Source organism: Cyanistes caeruleus, chromosome 3 (genome assembly GCF_971803275.1).
Source record: "Cyanistes caeruleus chromosome 3, bCyaCae1.hap1.1, whole genome shotgun sequence".
NCBI classification, from domain to species: domain Eukaryota; kingdom Metazoa; phylum Chordata; class Aves; order Passeriformes; family Paridae; genus Cyanistes; species Cyanistes caeruleus.
This window is the reverse complement of record NC_141703.1, coordinates 68,488,385-68,515,076: the sequence shown is the minus strand read 5'-3', so window position 1 is coordinate 68,515,076 and position 26,692 is coordinate 68,488,385. Positions and strand designations below refer to the sequence as shown.

Here is a 26,692-nt window from a genome sequence, read left to right as displayed (position 1 = left end):
TTGGCTGAGGTGCAGGATGGTTTCATTCACTTCTTCAGAATCCCCTCTCTTAATTTTAGCCATAGATAAGCTCAGGGCTTGAACATAAATAATCTGAATTTTGAGCTGAGGTGTAGCCATGTCTGCCGTCCTGCCTGCTTTGCTGGAAGGCAGGAGGGTTCATGTCCTAAACCACTACAGATAAACCAGCCAGTGCCTGGTTTGTCAGGGTCCTCCTTTGTGCTGGCCAGAGAGATGCTCTCAGTGACTTTACCAGCCAAGATCCTTTATCTTCATTGTCTTTGTAACTGAGCCGTAGCATTTAGTCCAGCGTGGTGTGGTTGGTGGGGGGGAGTGGGAGAGAGTAACACAGCTTTATTCAGTAGGAAGACAAACCTTAAAGGAAGGTCCTTTAAGGATAAGAGACACCCTTATGGTGCCACAGGGATGGTACTTGGCACTTCAGATTGCAGACAGATGCAAACACAGTGTGTTTGAGCACAGGCAGAAATAAGGAAGTTATTGTGTGTCTGGGAAATAAGGATGTATCCTGTAACAATGACTGTCCTGCCATATGAGGCTGTAACACCAGCCTGACCCAACAGGCACTGGGAAAGAGAAGCCTTTCCTCAATACTGTACTAAATCCCAGCTGCCAAAGGGCCAGGCTGGCACTGGGATGCAGATAGTGGGCATTTCTTCCCATGTCTCCCTAGAGTGCTAGGCACTCTCTGTCTCATGTCTGTGTAGGCTCCTGGCCGTTCTCCCGGTGTCTCTGGGCATCACTGCGGGGGCTCCCAGACAGGAGGATTCTGCGTATCATCTGGCTGGCCTCGCAAACTAGGAATCCCCTCATCACCCCCTCCTGAACAGATCTTCATGCATTTGCCCAGAGGACTTAATAAAAATTAAATGAGTTGCCCAGCATTAGACACAGATCATAAAACTCCCATCTGATCCCGTGCCTGCTGCCGATTTTAACAGCTGATTGAAACAATGAGCGCTAGCTCTCCGGGAATGTAACAATGCCCACAGAGAGAGCTGGAGCACGGGCTGGAGGTGGAGATAAGGCTGTAAACGCACAAGAAAGATCCTCTGCCGGTACCACAGAGCTCTCTCTTTGCTACGGGAGAAAACCCTCGGGCTTCAGTATAAGCATAGCAGAAGTGACGGAGATTACCCTTCGAGTTACAAGTTTTGCTGAAAAGCAAATTTGTGTCTCGGCTCGCCTATTGATTGATTGATTGATTGATTTTCCCATCATCTCGCTCGTTTCAAAGTGAAAGAGAAATGAACCCGGAGTGTAGGAAAACTGGAGGGCAGCCCAGGCAGGGAGCAGAAAAGCCATGCCACTAGCTAGTCCCGTTTCTGCCTGATGCCATTCGAGGCACTATTACGCAGACGCTGACCCTAAACATTTCCCACCTCCACCCCACCCCCGATGAAAAAAGCCTCATTCGATAACCTGCTAACAACCACCTAGGCGCCTCCAGGGCGCTAACCTGGGGAAAAAGCCCCACCCGCCGGGGAGCGACAGGAGCCCGTGTCGGCGGGCGCTGGCCGTGTCGCTCAGTCCGTGTCGCTCTGTCCGTGCCCCTCAGTCCGTGTCGCTCAGTCCGTGTCGCTCTGTCCGTGTCGCTCTGTCCGCGCCTCTCTGTCCGTGTTGCTCTGTCCGTGTCGCTCTGTCCGTGTCGCTCTGTCCGTGTCGCTCTGTCCGTGTCTCTCTGTCCGTGTCGCTCAGTCCGTGTCGCTCAGTCCGTGTCTCTCTGTCCGTGTCGCTCAGTCCGTGTCGCTCAGTCCGTGTCGCGCTGTCCGTGTCGCTCAGTCCGTGTCGCTCAGTCCGTGTCGCGCTGTCCGTGTCGCTCAGTCCGTGTCGCGCTGTCCGTGTCGCTCAGTCCGTGTCGCTCAGTCCGTGTCGCGCTGTCCGTGTCGCTCAGTCCGTGTCGCTCTGTCCGTGTCGCGCTGTCCCCGCGGGTGCGGGCGCAGAGCGGGACTCGGGCGGGCCCGCAGGGGGCGCTGCTGGGCGGCCGCGCCCGCTATAAAAGCGCAGCCCGAGCCCGACCCGCGCCGTGCGCCCGGCCCGGCAGCGGCGGCGGCATCGGGAGGCGGCACCACCGGCACCACCACCGGCACCACCACCGGCACCACCGGCACCGGCACCGGCAGGGAGGCAGGTGAGCGCCCCGCATCCCGCGGGCAGAGCTGGCTCCGCTCCCCCTCGTGGGTGTCCCCCCCGCATCGCCCACGGGGGCTGGCGTTGCTCCGTGCTCACCGGGAGCGGGACATGGGCAAAAGCTCCAGGAGCTGGGGATGGCTCCCGCGCGGCGGGGCTGGCGGCTGCTCCCGGACCCCTGGTGCGGGCAGGAGATCGGGGAGCAAGCGCTGCTTATCAGGGCGGATAACACTTGTGGTGAAATCTGTTCCCACAGAAGTTCTGGGGCTGCCGATAACCGGACGGGCTCCAGCGAGCTTCGCTGTCCGGGCAGCGCCTGTGCGCCGATCGGAATTGCTGCACACCGGCAGCGTGTCGGCGGGACGGCAGTGCCTAGGGAAACAGGGTCCCGGGAGAGCTGGGGACCCCGGGAGAGCTGGGGACCCCGGGACACGCCGAGCCGTCGGCATGGGAGGGCTCAGGGCAAGAGCAGAGCTTGCCGGCAAGCCACGGGAGCGCGGGGCTGGAATGCTGCTATTACTCTCAGCCCCGTCCATGGCATGTAACAGCATCCCATTACTTCTCCGGAAAATGATGGAAGGTAAAGCAGCTGTTCTGAATAAAAAGCAGCGTTTTTCTAGGAAGGGAAAGCTAAACATGTGGAAGATAGGGCAGTGAATCCAGGTCTTCCTACTCAAGTAAAATGCCTCTGCTTGAAGAGCTGTTCATCTAGGTCGGTGGTTTCCAGCTCTGTTTTAAATGAGTTCGGGTACCTATTTGCTCTGCTTTATCTCCCTCTCTATCTTCGCCCCTGCTTCTTTCTCCCCGGTCCCCATCACCGCCTCCCGAAGGTAGCAGCGCACAGGGGGCTTGTGTGCCTTCGCACCAGCCTGTACCGGCCCCCTACAGGTACCTCTGCCAGGGAGCCAATGATTCCTGATTGCGCTAAACATGAAAAGAGTAAGCCAGCAGGAGCCTTGGCATTTATCAGTGCGTTAAAAACTGCAGAGGTAAAAAAAAAAACCCAACACAACAAAAACATCTCTTTGCTGGTCAAGCATTAGAAATATTTGCTTATACTAAGGCATCGGTAGCAAAATCATTTGCATGTCAAGTGTTTGCATGCAGGTTGATTTTGCGATGGATGACTGGATTAAGGAGGCACTTGGCAGCCGATGAGCTGGGTGTAATGTGACGCATCAATGCTTTGTTTTGGTTTGTGTGTAATTTCATACAGGGATTGTTTTATGCTCTCCACATCCAGTGCAGTGTTGGTGTGTTTTATCGTTTCTCACCCCCAGTTTCAAGCAGGGTTGTGGGCTTTTCTGTATCCCGTGCTACATAAACCCTTTACCAGTCTGCCTGTTTCCAATGCAATTAAATATACCCAGCTACTTGTCTCCTATTGATGCAATCTGTTGTGGAGAGCCGTGCAGCCTGTGCTGCCGGAGAGCAGTAGGAGTGAGCTGCGTGTGTGCCAATGAGGGCTAACTTCTCATTCTATGGTGTTTAACCTTAATTTCTGGAGAATCAGCTCTATTTTAAGGTACAGAAGGGGGATTCTGCAAGTAATTCTTTCACTGTGAGTTTGGAAATTTCTGCCTGAGAATGGGTAGGATGGGGATATGGGAGGGATGATGGGATGGGACACAGACATGGAGGAAAATCTTTGCAAGGCTGTGTCCTCGTGGTTTATTTGCAGCAGCTTTTGATGTGGTACCACGTTCCTCTGTATATTTGTCTGTTTAAGGACAGAGGTGGATATTTGGTGACTGATCTAACCAATGGCAAGTGTATGGTTGGGTCAGATAAGTAGTTTTTAATTTCATCACAACAAAACTTTTTCTATGGTAAAATTTTCTAGGGTGTTATATTTCATTTTAGTGATAGCAACTGTAACAAGCAGGAAAGCAGCTTTAAACTCCTGGGCTTAATTTCTGGAGTGTGTATTTTTATGCAAAATACATTTATGTTATAGTAAACAATGTATAGCAATATAGCAGCTATTTAGGAAGATGGGAGAGGAGACCTAACAGCAGAAGTGCAGCTTCCACAGCTGTAAAGCACATCAGAGCCTGTGCAGGGAACTGGGTAACCAGTTCTCTTAGTTCTCTCTCTTAAGATAGGAAAACCAAAATTTTCAGCTTTCAGTGTGTGTGTTCTATTTCTTAAGTTCATTCAAGAAGCACCAGAAATCAGCATTTCTGACAGAGAGTTACAGCCAGCTCCAGTTAAACGTGTCCTCTCTGGAAAGTCTGACAATAGTAGATAAAGTGAAGCACAATACAGTGAAGACTCATACACAAACACTGCTGGTTTAATATTTGATTGAAAGCCCTGTAGGAGAAAATATCTAGGCATAATAATGGACATCTGGGTGAAGATATTTGTTGAAATGCCAGCAGCAAGCAGTACAAGAGGATCTCCTTGCCTCCTCCCCTGTCTGGATGCTGAGATTTGCTAAAAAGACTATTGAGACACAGCTGATTTAGCAAATCCTTTTCCTAGACAAGTATTGCATTTTTTCATAAGTTATTTATAATTATACTGACATTGTTTAATTGCAACTATTACCAAACCTGCTGTGGTCAGTTTTGTTAAAGAAGTCATAGGCAGCTGAAATTGGAAAGAAAGTAGCAAAGGAGAGCAAAACCCAAGTGCATGGTGGTTTGTTCTGTACCTGAACTTTTACTGCAAACTCAAACCTGTTAAACAGTTTTTCTTTAGGAAAATAATTCAGATGGATTTTTGTATAACATACTGTGGCACTATCCTAATATATATAGCATCCTTGTGAGCCTGGGAATGCTGTCACTTTCTGTTGCTGGGTATACCTTTGATGCTGTACACCTGAATTTGGTGGTTGTTCTGCCCATTGCTATTATTTGGTATCATCTTGCTATTCTGGGTTTTCCAGTGGGGAGCTGGAAAGAAGATAAGATCCAATGCTTCAACTAAGGTGACCAGAAAGATCTCGAGTACAACCAAATGCTGAAGCTGCCTGACTGGCCTTTGTCAATGATTTAATGAGAAATACCTTCTTAGTAAAGGTTTGTAGGGTGCAAAGCAAGTGGAGAAGTTGTTAGCCACTGTAAATTTCTGTAACTTGCCAACCAAGTGATTTATACCAATTAGAGCTCTGCCCCACGTTACTCTATTATGACAGAGAACCAGGTCAGTATTTTGCAATGAAAAGACTTATATGTAAAATACTCAAAGCATTTGAAATATAGTCCAGCTGTCAACCCAGCACTGCCAAGTCTACCCTGTCTCAAAGTGCCACAACTACATATCTTTTAAATACCTCCATGTATGGTGACTCCACTTTCCTGGGCAGCTTGTTCCAGTGCTTGACAACTCTTTCAGTGAAGAATTTTTTTCTGATACCTAACCTGAACCACCCTTGGCACAAACTGAGACTCTTGTTCTGTTGCTTATTACCTGTGAGAAGAGGCCCACACTCGCCTCATTACAACCTTTTTTCAGACAGTTGTAGAAAGCAATAGGGTCTCCCAACACTTTTTTTTCCCCAGGATAAACAACCCCAGCTTCCTCGGCTTCTCCTCATAAAATTTGTCTGCTAGACCTTGCTTTTCAAAAGATGTTGTTTAAGTAGTTACCTTAGTAATTTCCTCAAGGATTTGTGTTTTCTTTTTGAATTAAGAAGCTAAAAAGTCAGGCAAACAGTTTCTAAGCTCCTGGGATAGTGAATACTCACATTTTAGGGCAGGAACTGTTTTCTGCTCCAGGAAACATTTTCGTCACTTTTGTGATGTAGTGTGGCATAGCATATAGTGCACCAGTGGTGCTTTGTCTGGAAAGTGAGGGAATTCCAGTTTTGTTCCTGTATAAATGGTAACTTTGGTTTAAGACCATACCTTAGCTTCTTCTCCAAAAACTGTGAGGAGTGTGCTGGCTCACTCTTGCAGAGCATTTGGGGACTCTGGATGGTGAAGTCTGTTTTGTTCCAGCAGAGGTCTCAGCATCAAATGTCTCTGAAAACAGCTTAATCCTCAGAAGCATCTGGTGTAGCAGCAGTTACCAGGCTTTTGCTGTTAGTGACATAAAATCAGTGATTTTATGCAATCCACAAAACTAGCAAAAGCATCAAAATTTTCTTGGGTTCACCTCCCAGCCTGTGGCTGTGACTCTCAATTCAGATGTTGGTGTAATACAGGTTGCTGCTCCTTACATGAGCCTGAGGGCTATAAACAGCTTTGAAACAGCTGCTGCATGGGATGCAAAGCTGAAAGAAAGGTATAACTTGTTCTTCTTTGCAAAGCTGCGAGTCTCACTTCATGGGCATAATCACCGAGCACTTCCAGGGGAGTGACTTCCCTTTGAAATCATAGCTAAAAAGAAACAAACCTCTAAAACAGATACTGGCCAAATTAGTTTCTCTATTAAATTTTACTTTTTGAATTTTAACTATTTGATAGCTTATCCTAAATGAGTTGGCTTCTATGTTTATTATCCCCATGGGGTGCTCTGTTATGGCAAAATACTGGGGCTCTCAAAGAGCCAGTCTGGCAGGCAAGGGTAGCTCAAATAGAGATGCTCTGATAGTGCTTTTGCCCTCTGGCCTGTGTTCTCTGCCAAGTTTTTCCTGGGGCACATGGAACAAAAACCTTTTAAGCCACCTGTGATTTTAATCTGAGGCAGGCTTCACAATAATTCTCAAATTTATCCTTGCAGAAAAATTCAGAGGTACCATTACCCAGGTAATGCGTTTCTGTGCTCCAGAGTATGTTAGTGTTACTAGACAGGAATTAGGCTGTGATGGGAGAAAAGTATAAAGCTTTGTATTAAATATTTCTGAGCTTGATGCAGTTTGCTCATGCCAGAATGCCGGAAGGAATCATGATGTGCTATGCACAGGGAAAACGGGCAGGATGCTGGGCATAGATAAGAAATTTAAAAGTAAATTACACATGACCGTGCTCAGCAGGCTCATGCTCTAAGGATGGATTTGTTCCTTCTGGTCTATCAGACCATGGGGATTTTAGGTCCTTCCCTGGCTGCTGCTGAAAGTTGATTTGCTCTTGGTATGATAAAGTAGCGAAGCTTTAAAAAGGAAAGAACGGTAACACAACCTCTGGAAACAATTCACATGCGCTCTGGTGGAATCAAACAGCTGCATGATCAAGACCAGAAATCTTAGAGAGACTGAGTACAAGTGCTTAGGACAGGTTTGCAATATCACCATCACAATCTGGATAGGTCTCTTGGGGTTTAATGCTGAAAGGATCACAACAAATATTTAGCATGAGCACTGAAACTGGACTGATCTACATCAAAAGAGCGCTTTCCTCCTTTTCAGATCTCAAACTAAGAAAACATTGAAAAAAAACAAAAAAGGAAAAATTCTTTGGCATGGCTTGTAAGCTGGAAATTAGTAAATTTCTAAAACAAAACCAGATTGGCTGAAGTGCTAATCTTGATATGACAGCAGCTTGATCAAATCATCAACTGGGACTCCCTGAAACATCTGCATCTCTCCATCCTTGATATTGTTGGAGCATGCCCCAAGTATGAGTGAGGTGGCTTACAGGAACAATGGAATTTGTTGCATTGATATGCATATTTTTTAAAGTAATGTGTATGCATAGATATATCATGCAAACTTGTGTGCATTACCATCAGAATTGTTACAGTAATAATCTAAGAAGACAAGCTCTTGAGACTTTGCCAAATGAGTTTGCATTTTTCATTGATGAAAACCCAAGTGTGAGAGTGGCTCACATCCACCATCCAATCCAAGCAGCAAAGTTCAGAGCCAGGTCCACAGCCTTTATTCATATGAGTAATCCTTAAATGTCAGTAGAACCAGCAAGATACTGATGCTGAAACAATGAAAATCCTCATGCTTGGTTCAGAAGATAAAAGCTGTGCTCTTCACCTGGTGAGGAGGTGGATGAAGTTTGCTTTATTTTACTTTTCTGTATCTAAAGTGAACTGAGAGCTGAGTCATTGCCCGTATAAGCTGCAGTGTCTTTAAGGTTAAACTTTGATTTAGAGTGGAAAACATAACACCGAGTCTGACTGAATCCCACTGTTCATTTTTAGCTGTTCAGCACTTTAAAAAAATCAAATCACAGAAAAGCTGCCCTGTTTGATTGTTCCTATTACATAATAGCAACATCTTTGGGATTTGAGAGAAGCCATGAGCAACATGTCCCTTACATAACAAGTCTAAGTTGCTTTAATCCCGGCTGTGCCACTGCTGACCCTGGGCAGCCAGGAATAGCCTGGGAGTGGTGCTGAGCTTCCCAGGCTCTCCTCTGGGCTGCAGATAGCCATGGAGCAGAGGTCCTTTGCTCTGAGGGGTGCCAACCATGCTTGCTGGATTTAGTCTTTCTTCTAATAGATTGCAAATAGTGGTCGAAGCAGGAGCCCTGCCCTTAGAAAGTCCTGGCTTGCTCCTTGTGAGTACACCTGATCCTTTGCCACTTCTACACCTGATCCTTTGCCACTTCTATTTTTTTTTTTCCCCCTGAAACATCAGCATTTACCTCCATTTCCAGTTTAAAACTGGTCATATGGTTTTGGTACCTTTTGTTCCTGTGCTAGTTTAAAAAAAGAAAAAAAGGAAAGAACAAAGGCGAGGTCAGACCTTCAGAGCAGGACCTTGTGAGACTTCTGTCTGTGGGATGGTGCCGTGTCTTGATGCCTTGAGGGATGTGCTGGGCTTGGCAGGGTGAGTGCTGTTGGGGAAAAGCTGCAGCCAGGTATTCTGAATTCAGGGGACACCTGTGATCCCCAACTTTGGTGGGGTGTACGGGTCTTGTTCCTCTTCTGTGATTTGATGGGCTGGGTGTGGAGGTGATGGGTGGCTCATGGAGCAGGAAGGAGGCTGCTGGGAAAAGTTTGGGGCTTGGTGTCTAGGCAGAGGGTCTGACCCTTCATTTGAGTCTGCCCAGAAACTTCCATTAATGAAATTTTCTCATTTAACATGGGTGAAACAGTGTGGAAGGGCAACCCAGCCCTGTCCAAGGAGTGTGTGTGTATTCCTAGGTACAGATCCTGCCTCACCATCTCCATGGGAGAGCTCTGCACTGCCCTGATCACCTGGGCTGCCTCTGGCGTAATTGGGAGCATTTGAAGAATGATGACATAAAAGAAGCAACACTGTGGGATTGTTTGGGGGGAAGGATTGAGGTAGCTGTGCACAAAGAGACCTATCTAATTAAAACCGCAGGGGAATGGAGATGGTGGCTAATGAGGCTGAACACACAGCTTAATTTAACTGAGTTATTTGAAAAGAAGCAACCTGCATTGCTGGGGAATGGAAGATGGGGGAAAAAGAAGTAAAATGTAACTGGGATTTCATATTAAAATACAGATTTCATAGCCATTAGTCCATGCTTTGCTGAGAGTTACTTTGGATTTGGTATTTTACCACATTTATGTGAAATGTATCATAAGTGGTTACCATCAGTTGTTTGAGAACAAAACATTTTGAAAGACTAAATCACTTTCCTAAAATGTCATTTATATCTTCCATCTTCTAATATTTTCCAAGATTTTAATCTAACTTTTCTCTTTGGGCTTTACCACAAGGAAAAATGACTGTCATGATCTCCCCTTCTTCCCTCACCTGTCCTTCTCCATTCTTTCTCTCTTCCCTTTTCTCTATTATGCTCTCAGGTCTCACCTAAACCATCTGATCTGAGTCAGATCCCTCATCTTGGTCTTCCATGCACTCATATGTCTTAATTCTTCACCCTAATATCTCCTGCTTCCCATCACAATACAAATAAATGCACATTACTGACATAACAAAAAAAATCTCCCTTTTTTTTTTTCCTCTAAAAATCCCAACCCCCAAACCTTTTTCATCTCTTTTTGCTGTCTTTTTAATCTGGTCAGTGCTACTTGAGAGAGCCTGTTCCTGTTTCATCTCTGAATCTCAGCTGTTTGACTTTGGCCTTTTTCTACCATTGGTAAAAGCACATCTCATGACTTCTTATCAAATCTGAGGACTGGCTTTCTTTCCTTCTCTGCCTTGACCTGTTGTATTTTGACATAACTCACATTCTCTGATTCACAGTGTTTAGTTTTTGTGATTGCAATCTTTTCCTGACTTCTGTGAGAAGCTCACCCTTTCTTGTTTTTCTTCTTCCTCCCCCCCATACTTTTTGTGGATGCTCTCATCAGAAGCAAATGCAGCTAAATCTCCCTGAGCAGCACCACATCGCCCCTATCACATCAAAATGTGGCAAGGGGACAAGGTGTCAAGTAGCACAGAGTGTCTTTAAAACAATGATCTCTGTAATTATATTAAAACCTGACTGGGTGTAATCTGTTTCAGTTTCTGTGCCTAAATTTGACTTGAGTGTTGACTTACTCTAAAGATATTCCAGAGGAAGAGGAACAGAAAATGTGGAGTTTGTTTCACAAAGGTTTTGTATCCTCTTCCCCTTTTGAGAGTAGGTGCATTGCTTCACTTCACTAAGTGCTAAGGCAGATCAGCTTATCTGTGAGCTAATGCCAGGAAACTTGGACAGGATCCTAATCAGAAGAGCAGGATGTTTAATCTTGAGCACTGTGTTTACAGAGATTTGATGGTGCAGCCCCTTATTACCTACTCTAGTTCTAATGAGTCTTTTGTTTTGGTTTTGTTTTTTCTTTATTTTTTTTTTTAAAAGGTTTTCACTTTGTGACTGTCTTCTAAGGCAAACGATCACCAATGGAAGAAAAACTTCTTTTTCCAGCATTTTGGGTAAGCTTGTCTTGTGTATAATTAATGTCTGATTTCATCTTTTTAAATGTATTTGCCACCAAAGAACTCTTTCAAGAAGTCTTTGATTCTTTTGAGTAGTGCTATTTTATCCAATGAAAATTCCATTTAGTGATTGTGTGAGTAGTAGAGATAAAGGTGACTTCAAAGCAGACCATGAGGCTTTTTTACTGTGGGAAATTATTGAACAAAAACAGACCTTTGCTTTCCTCATGTTTTTGCTTTGTTTGTTAGGCATAGTATACCCTGAAAATATGACTATCTACACCAATGTACTATATATATATATGTATAGATATAAACTAAATCCTGATACTTTTTGAGGCATTATAACAATATTTGAAGATAGTCTTTCATGCTTGGGAAGGCATAACTTTGTCAGTGGGGAGATGAAAGTGACATAGATCCTGGTAATACTGTGCTGTAGGGGCACCAGGCTGTGCTCATGGTGAGCAATAACAATGCCTGCTGAAGCCTCTGTGCATGCATCTCCATGGCCAGGCACGATTCTGTCCCTCAAGTGATAAAAAACAACTTGGCTGGACAAGGTCAGACATCAACATGGCATAAGCATTGCTCTATCCACTGGGGAGACCCAAAGTGAAAAGCTGTTTCTCTGGCGACAGTCACAGTCACAAATACTGTGATTATGGCTGTGAAACAAGTGGTCAAACTGGCGTGTCACTGTCTTCTGGGTGGCACATAGATCCTGGTCATAATCCTGCAGCAGTCAGATGGCTAAACACCAAGGAAGAGAAATCTTGTGTTTATGGGCTCATGGGTGGCTGGTGATGTTCCAGCCCTGCGCGTTGTCCCACGTGAGAGAAGAGAATGCACCGCGCAATGCATATCTCCTCTTTGAGGACAACGTTGCAGGACACTGAGGGATGCAAAGAAATTGTACAGAAATATTATTTTATGCATTTCCATTGTTACAAATGACTCTGGTTTAAGAGCAGTTGTAACTGTGCCTTCTCATCATTGGAGTTGTAAGTCCTGTAGCAATTTCAGTGCCTGCCACAAAACTAGAAGTATAAAGTCTCCTGGCCCATCCCAGGATTGTTTCTGGGAATGGCATTTTAAAAACCCTGTGTTTTTGTTTCAAACAGACAGAATCAAGTAATTATCAGAGGGATTAAGCATGATTCACTTATTGCATTAAATTCCTGAGGGATTAATAATGTTTAGGTCATTGTTTCCTAGGCTTATGAATTTAAAGACCAAAGAGGACCACATGAGTATCTATTCTTCTTGCCTGCTCTGTGGAGGTCAGAGGAATTCATAATATTTCAGTAGTAGTCCTTTAATTTTTCTTTATTTAGCACATTGTTCTGAAAGAGACCAGGTCTTGATATAAAGAGTGCAATCAATCTACCATGTCACCATTAAATTGTTTCAGTAAATAATGAGCCTTGCCTCCCAAAGACAGTCTGTATCTCTTCGGGGCTTCCAACTGTTATACTTCATTTTTTTTCTGTGCTGGACTGACAAGGATTCTGTTATCAGGATGTTGATTCTCCATTTAGTTATCCATTTAGCTAGTCACTGTTGAAATTCACTTGCTATGAGCAGTGTGTGATTTATGAGCATACTATGATTTAGTGTGGGGAATCTTTTAATTCAGGATTTTATGTATAGCGTGACTTTAAATCACTGCATAGTGTGAATTTAGGGCAAGAAATACGTCCTGTCAGCACATACCATCATCAGATGATGATGTCACTGCATACAAATGATGAGATTTACATGACCAGGCCTGTTTTCCATACAGCTGTGTTGATTGGTGTTAATTATGTGACTGTCTTTCAATGCCTTATTGATTGTGTCCCATGCTAATCTTTCCCTGCTGTTGCTTACTACTGATGTCAGTCTAACTGCTCGATAGGTGCTTTGCTTATCCCACTTAGCCCTTGTGAATGCTGCTTTGATAGTAAGCCTTTTCAGTCACCAGGACCCTTTAGTGCACCTATGGTTTTTGAAAGAATCATTGAATTCAAAGTTGATTCATCTGCCCTCTGCTCTTGAATGCAGAGTTTAAACTGAGGGGCTATTTAAAGCTCTCTTGGGTTATAGTCATGTCATTATCACTGAAACAAGTGAATAAGGCATACTGCATCTTTCTGAATGCAGAGAAGTAGTTATCAAATACATTTGCCTTTTTCTGAATTTTTTGATAATTTTTGTCTGGAATGAGCAGCTATTGAAGTCATTACTTGGCATTCTCTTATTCTTGTTTCATTTAGGGAGGAGCTCCTATTGCCATAAACCTCACCACAGTTTTTTGGTTTTTTGCTTCCATTGTTTGCTTGCATTTCTGCAATGTTAATTTGTATTCATTGTTAACAGTGTCTTTCCCCCATCTGTTATGTACTATGCATTTGTTTTACAGGTTTCTCTGCTGCTGCTTTCACTCTCTGTAGCCAGAACTCTTCAACCACAAAAGCTTCCTTTCATGTCTGTAGCACAGCAACTTTGCTTTTTATTTTGCCATGTAATGAAACATCCCTTAGCAGCTCCTTGTATATTTTTGTATGTGACTATATTCCCCTAGCCAATTTTGCACATGATTTGTTTTTAATTTTGAGAAACGGTCTTTCTAAAATAGCCAAACGAATAAATTAGATATTTTCCAGTTGCAAGAGAAATTAGAGCATTGCCCTTTGCCTGTAGTAAATCATAATTTTCTAGTTAAATGGTTTACCTGTATCCAGTAGGAATCCAATATTACATCAGCTGGAGTTGATTTCACTACTCTCTTGTATTAAGCCATGACTACAATTTGCAGAATTTCCCAAAGCCACACTTTTAAAGTGGTCCTTCTGGAACAGATCCTCTGCTGGAATAAAATTCAATGTGACAATATTCTTCATACCTTTGAGAATACATGCTTGAAGAATACTTCACTTGATGGATTTCTGGCAGACTTCAGCCTCCTAGCTTGTCATTTGCCAATATTCCAGATTCTGCTTTTCTTCTTGCACATGTGGCATCCATGGCTTTATCTTCCCACCCTGTTTCTCACAAATAAGTACAGTGCCTTTTAGTGTTTTGGGTTTTTTTTAATTGTGTATTTGCCTGTTACCTTCTTAACCTTTAAAAGAGTTGAGCTTCCTTTTTGAAAAAGGCAGTTCTAATATTTACTGAAATGGAGCCCAGCCACTGCAAGCAAGCTTTCAGCTAAATGAACTGTTTGCCCTTTTAAAAGAGAAGCTATTCAAATACCAGCAGTATGGTTAAAGAATTTCTTTCTATTTCTAGCTCTACAATACACCAATCACAAGTATTTTGGCCATTCATTTTGACATGGGAGGCTCTTGTTTTCTGGTCAGACCACTTGAGGTAGCAGCTCCCAGCCCATGTGGCCTTTTGTGAGCCAGCGGTCTCTGCTCGGCTGCTGTGCAAGCAAGACAAACTTCCTGGGCTGGAGTTGATGCTGCAGTTGGCTTTGGGGCTGGCTCTAGAAAGCAGCTGAGGTCACAAGCTGATAAACCTCATCTTTTCTCATTCTTTGTGAAGGTCTTGAGAAATGACTGTTACTGTGATAACCAGGTAAATTTTTTAGTGAAAACAGCATGTACCTAGAAATTAAATTCTCACTAAATGAAGCAAGTGGCTGGTCAAGGTGTGATCTTGCTCTGTTGCCAGAAATGACTTTCACATTTAGACTTGGGGAGGATCTGTACAGATAGAGGATAGTTCGCATGAGGTGAACTGAACATGATCAAATGCAAATGCCTGAGAAAAGCACGGTATAATACTGAAATATGTCACCACAAAGGTATTTTGACAACTAAGTGCCATGAGTGGAGAACCTGTAGAATGACTCACTGTATGTATTCAGGTGGGTTATGAAAGCTTTACTCAGCACTGGTGAGGTAGCACCTCAAATCCTGTGTTCAGTTCTGGGCCCTTCACTAATTTTAAGAAGGACATTGAAGGGCTGGAGCAGGTCCAGAGAAGGGCAGTGGAGCTGGGGGAGGGTCTGGGGCACAAGTCCTGTGAGGAGCAGCCAAGAGGTCTGGGGTTTCTCAGCCTGGAGAAAAGGAGGCTCAGGGGAGACCTTGTCATTCTGTTCAACTGCCTGAAAGGAGGGTGTAGCCAGGTACAAGTTCTCCCAGGTAACAAGCAGTAAGAGAAGATGAAACGGCCTCAAGTTGCACCAAGGGAGATGTAGATTGGATGTTAGGAAAAGCTGCTTCCAATGAAGAGTTACCAAGCATTGGAACAGACTGCCCAGGGAAGTGATGGAGTCACCATCCCTGGAGGAGTTTAATATATGTGCAGATGTAGCACTCAGGGACATGGTTTAGTGGTGGAATTGGCAGTTCTGGGTTAATGGTTGGACTTGATGATCTTAAGGGTCTTTTCCAACCTAAAGGAATCTATGATTCTGCATCTTGAGTTTCTGGTTTCCCATCTATAACCACACCATTATTGACTTGTTTCTAAGGAGCAGCATCCCAGCTGGAAACAAGTCCACAGAGCAGGAATTAGCTTGTACATGTTTTGGGACAAGACTGTTTCCATTCAGCATTGTGAGGCTAAGTATGAGGATGCCTACTCCAAACATCCTTTCAGTATTAAGGATTAGTCAAATAAAGTGAAGTATATAAACAAGGGTTAAGAAATTATTTGTCTGCAATGACAGAATAGCAAGAACTCCGTAAGCTCCTGGTTTAGTCTGCTTAAATAAAGTTACTTGCAAAGAATCTTCTGATATGTTAATTATATTATTTATATTGTTTTTCTGAATTTCAAAACAAAGTGTGACCTGGATTTCAAAGTAAAAGTGCATGAAAGCATGCTGTGCTTATTTTTCATAATTAATCATGTATAAGCCAATTTTATGGCAAAAGAGATAAATGAGGTGTCAGAATATTTGTTTGTAAATACTTTGCTTCAAGATGTTAGTGCAATTTGGTTCTTAGTTTCAACAAAATCCAGGCTATCAGAATAGGATGAAAGCACAACACGTTAACAAATACTGAAGTTAAACTCTAAATGGATATACCGTAACTGGAAAGTGCATTTGCTATAGTTCCTGTAGTGTTTGTGCTAAAACAGACAAAAAAGCCACAGTGAAGCATTTGACTAACAACAAATGCCCATGAACATCATGTACGTGAAATTTTGCATAGTGAAGTTCAACAGCTGATATGTGCTTTTATTTTAAATAGGATTTACTGAATTCAACTGTCAAGTGTCATGGAGAAGTATTTTATAGTTCACTTCTGTTGTCTCTCTACCCTGCCTAACAAGTCCTAGCATTTAGTACGTTACATACACAGTATATTAAGTGTCAGCATTACTCTTCATTCCAGCTAGTTTGACTCTTATGGCTCTTCCTCCTAAAGCTGGCAAGTGGTAAAGGATGCAGCTCCAATGAAAGAAAACAATTTAAACTTTCTCAGTGAACCAGTTTTGAGAAGAGTTTTGCTCAAATGGGGAGTTTCACACTGAGGCAGTGTGATTAAAAGCCTATAGGGGAATCAAGCATGGGAATGGTTTTAAAGAAGATCAAGGGACTGAATGCAATTTTTTCTTCAAATGATACAATTAAAGAAACAGCATCCTCATTAGCATAAATGATAAAAAGCATTGGACAGATGCCTAATCTTGAAATGCTTCTTAATTTACAAGTATACATTTTAAAAAGAAATAAATTGAGGTCTGTTCTTTCTAGCTGCCTGCCTGAATCATTGAAGCTGCTGCTTATGTAACTTACTGTCTCAAAGAGGGGTAAAATACACAAAAATTAATCACCTATTCCAGGATGCATCCATATAATGTCAATTGCACAAGTGTATAGATGCTAGAATATCCACAATACTTGAGGTAAGCTGAAATTGGATGCCTACCAGACAAAAGTACACATTTGAGAAGATGTTCTCAACTGGGGCCTCATGCAGTCCCAAAGCAGTCTAAAGGCAGCTACCATAAAAATGAAACACTCATTTTTTTTGTTGGTTTTGGCATTAATTATCCAGAAGATGATTGATCTGAGTTTGATCATGTATTGAACCACAGAGAAATGTATTTGAGATTCCCATCAAGTTTAGTTTTTTAGAAGAATTTTTCTGAATTCTTCCAAAAACAGCTTTGTGGTTTTAATGAAACTGTGAACCAAACGTGGCAAGAAGGTGGCATTTATGTTGATGACTCCATGATTTGCTAATATCTATCCTTGTCCAATATAAACTGCAATGCTGTGGTTTCTGTTTCTCGTTAAGTTTCATCCTACTTCTGTTCTTTTACCATCACATCTGTAGGCTCCCAAAGGCTTTAGAGACGGAACAAAAATCTTGTGAAGTCTCAGAATTACGTTCCCACCTGTGAATGCGGGGAGGTTCCTTAGATTGTGTCCAGCATGCTGAAGAAGAGGCAGGTGTGTGGCAGGGTGGGATTTACTTGCCCTTCTCTGTGTGCAGAGAGTTGTTCTGCACTACCCAGCACTCAGCTCGGGATCTCCTCGGGGACCCACAGTTTTCACTCCATGTGCATTTTTCCCCAGTAAAAATTTGTGAAATTTGGAGATAATAGAGTATTTGGGCCTACGGGGTCATTGCTACTGACTTTTGAATTATTCCACTTACAGCCTCAATGCAAGGTAGAGGCTGGCTGCAAATGAATGTAAGTTTTTCTAGCTGGAAGCAAATCTCCTTTTCTCTAGTCCTGAAGCTTCTTGGATGGAGAGATAGGAACCACCACTGTGAAGCTGCTGTGGCAGCCAGAAAGCAGAGAGGTAGGCTGCAGTAGGCACTCTCTACCCCACCAATATTCTGTTCCTTTGAAGCTTTCGTATTTTGGTATGTACATATTCCAATTTAATGTTAGATAAGGAAATATCATCTGCTGATGAGCAAATTGACAGGTCACTGTAAAAAGTCAGAAGATCTACTGGCAATAGTGTCAACATTGTTGCAGGCTGGGTTTGTGTTTGGCATCAAGACTGCTAAGAAAATATTAATAATGCTCACAAGATGGTATGGCAGGTAACGTGCTCCATTTTCATCTTGACCTTTGAAGTAATTTGGAGCCAAAGACCTGCCTGTTTGATTTTTCTAATGTCTTAACACATTGAGCCAAATGTGATCCCTTTATATCCTGCTAGCCTTTCATATATGCTGAAGTAGTAACTGCGAGGCCGGAGAGTTCTGATCTATAAAAGGCAGCAGTATTGATCTTGCTGGTACAAGTTCAAAGCACTATCTGGAAATACACATTATAGCTGTAGAGAATGAATCAATGGTGTGCTACGTGCTAGGGTGTGCATTTTTGGGGCAGTGCTGTATCTCATTCAGAACTGTGGTTGCCACCAGTGTGTTGCTAGCACTAAGACGTGAGCATCCCTACATTTAGGCGATCTGATCACTGGTAGCACTTCAGCCATTCAAAATTCAGTATTGCAGTCTGTAGGACTCTGCAGACTTTCTCAGGGTTTTCTCTCCATGCATCCCTGTTCTCTGCATAGCCTAGCTGGGGCTGCCTCATTTGGCATGAGGTGTAGGATAGAGGGTGACCCTTCCTCGTCCACTTGAAGGATTTTGGGATCTAAAGGTGTCCTTCGATGGCACAGCATCTGGGTTTCTTTATGAGTGAGAAAGATGCAGACAGAGTGATGTGGAGGTGTGTTTCTCTGTGGGCTTGCGTACTTTTTAGGCCTGAGGATTCAATTCTCCCTCAAACTGGACATTGTTATCTAGTCTGTGCTCATGGAGGGCTTGTTATAACTTGTGTGTGCTGTAAGGACCAAGAGTGAAACAGTCTTCCTTGGTTTCTGGTTTTTTTTGTGTTTTTTTTTTTAATATTTATTTTAATTTTTTATTGTTTTATTTTGGCATTTTGTAGGTTAGAATAATATTTGCTACAGTCCTACTAATTTTTCTTGTGGGTCTCCTGATATTTCATGATTTTTTTAATGCCTGGTTTGCATCCATGTTGTTTATACATATGTGTATAAACTTTTTCTAATACCTACAGTTTGAGGAGAAAAAGCTAGGTAAAACAATGCAACTGTTCTCAAAGTCTGAATTAACAATAGACAAATAAATGTGTTGTTATTTATTTTTAATGATGAAGGTTTGGAGGAGTGATTCATAATTTTTTAATTGCAGGTTCTTTCAATGCAAAATTTGTTCTACTCTTATTTATTGTACTTACTCTTACAGGTAAATAAATGTAGGCTCAGTTATTTTTCCTGCTGGAAGTACATTGGATTGTAGCCTGGCATGTATATTTTTCTAGAATTCGCACAATTTCTGTCAGATGTCATCTGTTTACATTTGAGCTGCAGTTACAGATTTGTCTGTGTTCCACTGTTGGGATCCATCACTACAGTAACTAGGACATTAGTTAATACTGGGATAAAACACTTCATATTAGTTTTGACTTTTTGAAAAAGAAAAACTTGCCAGAAACTTACAGTAAACCTTTTGTCTGCCCAAATATTATGCAGGGTATGAACAGTTACCACGTGTCAAGGTGTCTCTAAAGGAAAGATTTAGGCTTCTTCTTGCTCAAGGGAGTTTAACTCCTAAGGAAGAGGAGGTCTTTGCTGACATAATAAACCATTCAAAAAATAAATGTAGGAAGCTTGGAGCCTATCTTCCATTTTCTGATTAGCAAGAGCATTCTTATTCCGTCTGCTCCGATGCTGTTTAAAATTGGTTCCTGTAAATTTTGGGGCTTTATTAATTTGACTGACATTAAAGTGCTGTTTCTATGGAGTCAAAAGCATGTTTTGCATATTGGTTCCATAAAAAAGCAGGAAAAAAAAGCAAATAATTGTTCCACTTTTAAATATGAGAAAAGATCAAGAATACACCAAAAGCCTTTGTTTAAAAATAAAGGGAAAAAAGTACAATATTTATCCCATATTCTCCTGAAGAATATATCTGTTGGATATTTGTCTCTTTGGGATTTTCTGAACAGAGGTAGCCTGAATTTAGGCATATAGCTGGCTTTAGAATGTGTATTTTTTTCAGTTTTCACTCATAAAAGGTAATATAAATATTTCATATATTTAGGGTTTTATGTTACTTCTAGTTTAGACTAGAACATACAAAATTGTGAACCTGCCACAGTTTTTAGAGACACCCACATCATTCTATTTTTGCAGCGAATACATGTTCCACTCTTAGAAAATTTCAAAGACTATTTTGCTAAAGTTCCCTGGGCAATTGGCTTGGCATCTGCTAATTTAATTCCCATGTAGTACTGTAATAGGGTATAAATTAGAACTCTGGGGACAACTGATAGTGTTCAGTGAAGATGAAACTCTAAAGGATATAAAAAGGATTGCTTTGCTTATGCTGCTAGTGGTGATGCAGAGGTAGAAGAAAGTTTAGAGGAGATGAAGGAGCTTGACCTCTTCCAATACCAAACCGGATCCCAAATAGGAAGAAATTATTATTTGCATCCAGTATCATAAATACTTGAGATTAAACTTGCTGTGACAGTGAGAGAAAACAGGTGTTGGCTGTCACCACCTTTGACACAGGAAGGTCAGAAACCAAATTTTTCTTTCCTAAGTCTCTTTCCTGGTCTCCCTCAATTAATCCATTCTATAAGTTCTTGCCTTGACTCTCCCACTCGTATCAGTTACTTTTACCATCAGTAAAAACCCTCTGGAGCTGTTTTTTTTGATTTTCCCATCTTCCTTCACCTGGTCAAAAGGCAAGAAGAGTATGCTGAGGGTTAGGAAATACCATGTTGCTGAAAAACTCATCTCCTAACTAGAAGAGAATACACCACAAATTATAATGGACTGTATGTAGATTAATACATGCTTTGAAAATAATGTTTTGGCTCAGGAGAAAATTTTGTTATTGCTCCACTGACCAGCAATTATGTGAGGTGATATCAGCCATGCAAGTCTGGATAGAGGCAAGAGGGAATGCTTATCTGTTGATAAAGGAATGAAGAAGAATCTCTGAAAAATTACTCTGCTGCACTTTTTACCACTATTGATGGGTCTCTTCAAACTTTGCCATGCCTAACAAAATTTCTTCCTCAATTTTTTCAGTGCTTTTTTTTTTCCTGGAAAAAATTAAATGTTCGTGGATTTATGTTCCTGCTGTTGACACTGCATTTCACATGAAAAACATTTTATTTGGAAACATGCTGATGTTTTTGCCCAGCCATTACTTTATAAATTCATCCTCTCATCCCCATCCCTGAGTGGGGTTTTTTTTTAGCTCCTGGATGGGACTGACCTGGTTTTACCACCTTTCACAGTTGCAGTTACCACTGCTAGGTCAGTTCTTTCCAAGACTATCTGCCTGATGTCCTGCCACGGCATTCTGTGCCTTATTGCATCTCTGTTTTCTCTCTGTGAATGGCTTATCGGTATTTCAGGCATGTAGCTAAAATAGATATTCTCCTTTTATTTTTTTTTTCCTGCACATTTTTCTGTGCAGAGAGCACAGCTGACTACTTCCCACTCTCACAGCAGGGAGTTACCTGCACGTTTTATTAAGTGAAATCCTGCCACTCTTCCTGTAACACCCCTTAGATATCCAGTGCCCCACTTCTGATGCAAGTGCTTTTCCCATCGCAGCTGCTGCTCTCCCAGCTGACCTTCCCTGCTGCACCACCTTCTGTGCTGACCCCCTTTGCTGCCTCTCATCCCTGGCTGAGACAGTAGAAAGTTCTTATCCTCAGCCCTGAATGCTCTTCACATCTTTACCTGATCCTTGGCTGGTTTGATGCCTCACTTATGAACCATTTGTCAGTGACTCTAACAGGGCACTGTTATGTTACATTTTGCTGATTTCACCTCCACACACTGGGAACTGGTGAAGCTGAATGGGATCGCTGGTAAAAACAGTTTTGTTGTAGTGTAGTTTACCATTATGAGTTTTGTGCTCAGTCAATAATGGTGTGTCAGTTCTGATCTTCTGGGTTTTTTTGTTTTTTTTCTTCTAATTATGAAGAAAATCACTAGCAAGAATGTTAAAATATTTCGGTCTTCTCACCTTTGACACAAGATCTTGCTGGACATGGAGAATCTCTTCTCGAAGATGGACAATTTATAAAGCAAACTCCATGGATTCACTTCAGCATTCTGGACTTAATTGGTCAAGAATAAGCAAGAAAACTACTTGGGGACTTGAGTGTCTCATCTGGGTTTGCACTGAGTCAGCTCCAGCAACTCTACCACAGAGTAACACCTGAGTTACACAGTGTTCACACTCAGACTCTTCTGAATTGGAAGGGACCCACAGGAACCATTCATTCCAGCTCTTATGTGAGTGGCCATTTACAGACACCCGATTTACTGGGGTGGGGCCTTTCATCTGACTCTTTGAAATTGTCTGTTTTAATATGGGCTGGCTGGAGAGAGGCTTTAAATCCCAAAATAATAATGCAGAATGACACTTGTCTGAGGCTTGTCAAAAGTCTTATTGGCTTCACTTGCCATTTGGATGAATCAGACCACGGGTCTGGTTCTGCCAGAGTCTGATGGCTTTTGCTCAGCTTTTTCATGTTTAGAATAGGATGGTGGTTTATAAAAACCTCCAGGCTGTACCTCATAATATACCAAATTTTTTTTCACTTTTTAAATGTTATTCAAGGAGATTGGATTTTACCTTAAATTTCTAGCTTGTAGTGTTGCAAGCTGCGTTGAAGGAAAGGGTGCTGCTTCTGTAAAACTCCAGCTGGCTTATGCCATGTTCTTGGTTTTTTACCAGCTGGAGTCACAAAACCTGTCATGGCTGTTTGACCCAAGGGAAGAAGTAATGGCACTAATTCTGAAGAAATGCATCTGCAAACCATTGGTAGGACAATATCTTGAAGAAAGTTCTACAGCACAGAGTGGAATTGATAGTCCTGGGGTCTGATTTTTTAAGTGTGTAAATCTGCCAGAACTGGAGCTTCCCTTAGCATAATGTCTGGCTGTTTACACCTGACTTGAGGGCATTTCTAGGAGGAGCCATCACTGAGCACCTCCTCAAGTGCACCAGTCACCCTTCTGAGCTGACACATCACTTTTATTCCGGGAGAGTGGCTACACACACATGGCACAGAGCACTGCCGAGGTTCCTCTTTGCCTTGAATTGCCCAAAACTGTAAATAGCCACTCCTCACTAGTGAACATGGTTGGTCTCCATTTGTGGTAAAATTGTGCCTTGCTGAATAGTCCACAAGCCCTCTTGCAGGCAGAGTTTCCTTTATCCAACTCCACACTCTGCAAGGGAACAGCCTGTCTTTCTTGTGAGAGCAAATAAGTGTAGGCAGTTTATCAAAGTAAGGTGGAAGAGTCTATGCCACCTCATGTTCTTGGTGTAATAAAAAAAATAATTGTGCTCTATGAAATACCTTTAGAGAACAGAAGAAATCTTTATTTTTCTACTGAGAAGTTGGCTTCCTGCTAATTTAGTGAATCTCAGCCATCCCTGCTGCTTATTAACTTTTATTCTCCAAGAGTTCATTTTGAATGTTCTCTTCTGAGAGGCCAGAGAAAATTGCCTGGGATATGGAGAGCAGGGGATATGAAAACATCTCTGGTTAATGCAATATGTAATCCTCTTATATGATATCAGTGATAAGCGGATCCTTGATCTGTGCGTGCTTTGGTCCTTTTTGTAGTCAGGATATTCTGTTAGCACAATGACTAATGCTTCCCTTCCCAGCTACATGAATGCTTCTTATTTACACAGCTTAAACTCTTTATTCTTGTTACTAAGTGATCATTTAGCAGGCTGGCTGCTGGCATGGCTGGGCACTGCAGACTGAGGGAGAGTGCTCGCAGTGCCACACATCATTACACAGGCTCTGGCCCTGGCTGCTGGGAACTGTGTAGGAATAATGTAAAAATGTCTGGCACAATAAGGCTGAAAGGCATAGAACTGAGCCACTTGCACTGCTTAACTGTTAGTGTTCAGAGTGTCTTTTAGCCACAGTAGATGTAGTGAGTAAAATAAAATCTCTTAGCAACGCTGAAGGTCTTTCATAGTTAAATGTTCAAAAGAATCCTTGACAGCTTCAGCTGTGTCTTAGGATGGTACTTATCATTTGTTTTCATACATGATTTAGGAAAACAATCAGTACAGTATGACTGCAAGCATGGTTTAAATTTAAGTGGAAATACGGAAGAGAAGGCAGGAAACTGAGGTTTTCTGAAAAAAACAGAGAACAGACAGGTGAGAATAATTAGGTGAGAAGATTGAAGGAAGTCTAAGGGCTGGCAGAAATAAAACTTGGGGGGATGATGAGGAAGTAAACTTCAGGGACCCAACAAAAGCTTTCAAGGAAGGTGGTGAAATGGTCTACTGCTCAACACAGGCTTTATCTTAATGGTGTGTTGTAGACCTAGAAGAGGAGAGCTGGAAGGCATCCTGAGACATCATCTTTTACATCTGCGCACTCTAAAATGTTGCTGACCCATTTTCACATGCACTGATGAGAATCCACGGCAGTCACTAATTGCACGGGTACTCTTTTAGACTCTGTTCAGGCATCTGGAAATATTTAATTGATATCAAGCATGACTGGAGGTTGAATCCAGGTACCATGGTAGTCCCCTCAGTAAAAGTAACTTGAAAAGTAACCATGTGTGTACGTCAGATACCAGTATTACAATGGTAAAACAAATCCTTCAGGAGGAAGTCTATCTGTGGCACTGGGAATAATTTAAACTTCAAGAGCAATAGCACTGACGTTTGTTTTTGTTGAAGGACACTTTGGTTTTTAGCATTGACAGAATTGGCAGAGGAAGGTAGCTAGAGAAGGACATTAGTTATTAGAACCTCTTACTCTGTGTTTTGCAGCTTTGGCTCTTACCAGAGACCTGTGACTGGTATGATTTATGATATTTTACCAGGTCGACAGGCATCCCCATACTTCTGTTTCCCTACTTGCCCCATGTTTGAATTATTGGTCCTTAAAGCTGGAGCTACAAGAAACAGGCCTCATGCATGTAAATATGAGTTCTTATGCAGTGTTGTGAGCACTTACAGAGTTCTTCTTGTACACAGGATGTGTTATTGTGTCCAAATAAGAGTAACAGCAAAAATAAGGGTAGGAAGAAGCTGTTTATGAACTATCTGGTACACTTCCACTGCGTTCAATTAATTTTAGAGAGTTTTCTTATGGGTTCTGAGAGCTCCAATCCCCCTACATTTTACCATGAAAGCAATGGGACAGTCTTTAAAATCAAATGTTGTTTCAGGAAAAAGAGTAAATCCCTTTCACATAAAGAAATGTTGCACTTATCAATTAACATATCTATGAAACTCTGTATACCAAAAACTAGTAGAATTTTTAAAAAGTTATACTTTTATGGGTTTCAAGACCACAGAATTATGCGGATGGTCACAAAACTAGCAGAACTACTGAAGCTTGGTTTCTATTGAATTTGTCTCTCATGATTAATTCACTTTTTACTGAATTGTACCAAGCCCTTTTGTACAGAAAAGCCACACAGGGCAGAGTCCTTAGTGATGCTGGAATTGCTGTGGAAACATCAGTCACGGTAGCACCTCATTAGGCAATAGAAGTCACCATGGGAGAGAAACTGTGATGAAGAGATGAATTCCTTGGGGTATCATAAAATACTTACTCCATTTGCAGCTTTCTCATCATTGAGGAAGAATTTTCCCATGAAGACTTTCTGCTGTCATATGGAGTTAAAGCTGCTTTCCAGGCTTTCATCAGCTCTACTCCCTGATCACCAACTTTCCTAAAACTTGTGACAGTTCAGCACTTCCATCACAGTTGCTTGAAACTGGCCAGGAAGTTAAAAAGGAGAGAGGTCATGAATATAAACTGTAATAATTTAGGATGTACTTGGACATAAAGTAAACCCTTACCTATAAGAGGTCATTTGGTCTGTAATGGCTGGATCTGAGGCTATGGGGTCATGGATGTGGGGAATGCTTGTTCCTTCTATGCTCTCTGCATGACTCTTAAATCATCCTGTGAGGTATGGTTTATACTGCTATTGGACATAGGATGAGAAGCCAGATGGGCTTCAGCTCTGATCCAAGAGGGCAACTGCTTTAAACACTTTCAAATTCGTTTATAGAACGATGATTAAAGCATGGAACACCCCAGTGACAAGCATTTTTATACAGTAAAAGGCAGGCAGTGAGCTAACCCTAGCTGGCAGGTTCCTCAGAAAACCCAGAGACGAATGTGTATGTGGCAATCAAGGAACACTTCTGGACCTCAAAATTGTCAAAAGCTTTGACAATTTTGGAGCTCAAGGAGGGTTTTCATCTCTATGATTTCAACTTGGTAGATCATACAGAACACCAAAAGCAAATTAAAAAAATCCACCCCCCAAAAAACTGTTCTAAAATTGCATGCTAAAGTGCAGCATGGACAATTCTCTCCTAGGCAGTTTCTATTCTGTAATGGGAATTATGTATTGATGTCAGAGGAAAACTTATTCTCATGGTGATCTTAACTTGCTGCTTGTACAGGCTGTGCTACACAGTAACTGAATGTGAATGCTTTCAATACAGACAAAGGATAAATACACAAGTCTATTGAGCTAAAATATGCTTATTTCTGAAGCAAATCAGTGATGATTTTTTTTGAAGCTATGATTTTAAAAAAAACAACCCTCAAACAACAAAACTCAAAAACCTCCTTTAAGCTGTAGAATTTCATATTTTTTTGTCATGGTTTAGCCTCGAGTCAGCCCATCATGCATTCCCCACCAGCAGGACTGGGGAGAGAATCTGAAGAGTGAAAATGAGAAAATTTGTGGGTTGAGATAAAGACAGTTTGACAGAGAAATCAAGAGCTGTTCATGCAAAGAAAAACAAGAAATTGAAATCACCACTTCCCATGGGCAGGTTGATATTCAGCCAT

The 26,692-nt window shown here is 42.1% G+C and overlaps 1 protein-coding gene across 3 annotated transcripts in view; it reads left to right on the top strand.

Moving 5' to 3' along the window:
* Nucleotides 1-26,692, top strand: part of MTUS2 (microtubule associated scaffold protein 2) — a 308,364-nt gene that overhangs the window by 29,329 nt on the left and 252,343 nt on the right. Inside the window, exons 1-2 of one of the 3 annotated variants that reach the window (XM_086881666.1) lie at nucleotides 2,048-2,152; nucleotides 10,779-10,852. The exons of 1 other annotated variant lie outside the window; for it this stretch is intronic. The gene's annotated coding sequence lies outside the window, so the exon portion shown is untranslated. Of the gene's footprint in view, nucleotides 1-2,047; nucleotides 2,153-10,778; nucleotides 10,853-26,692 lie in introns of those variants that run through there. One more of the 3 variants, XM_086881668.1, reaches the window with a different exon arrangement.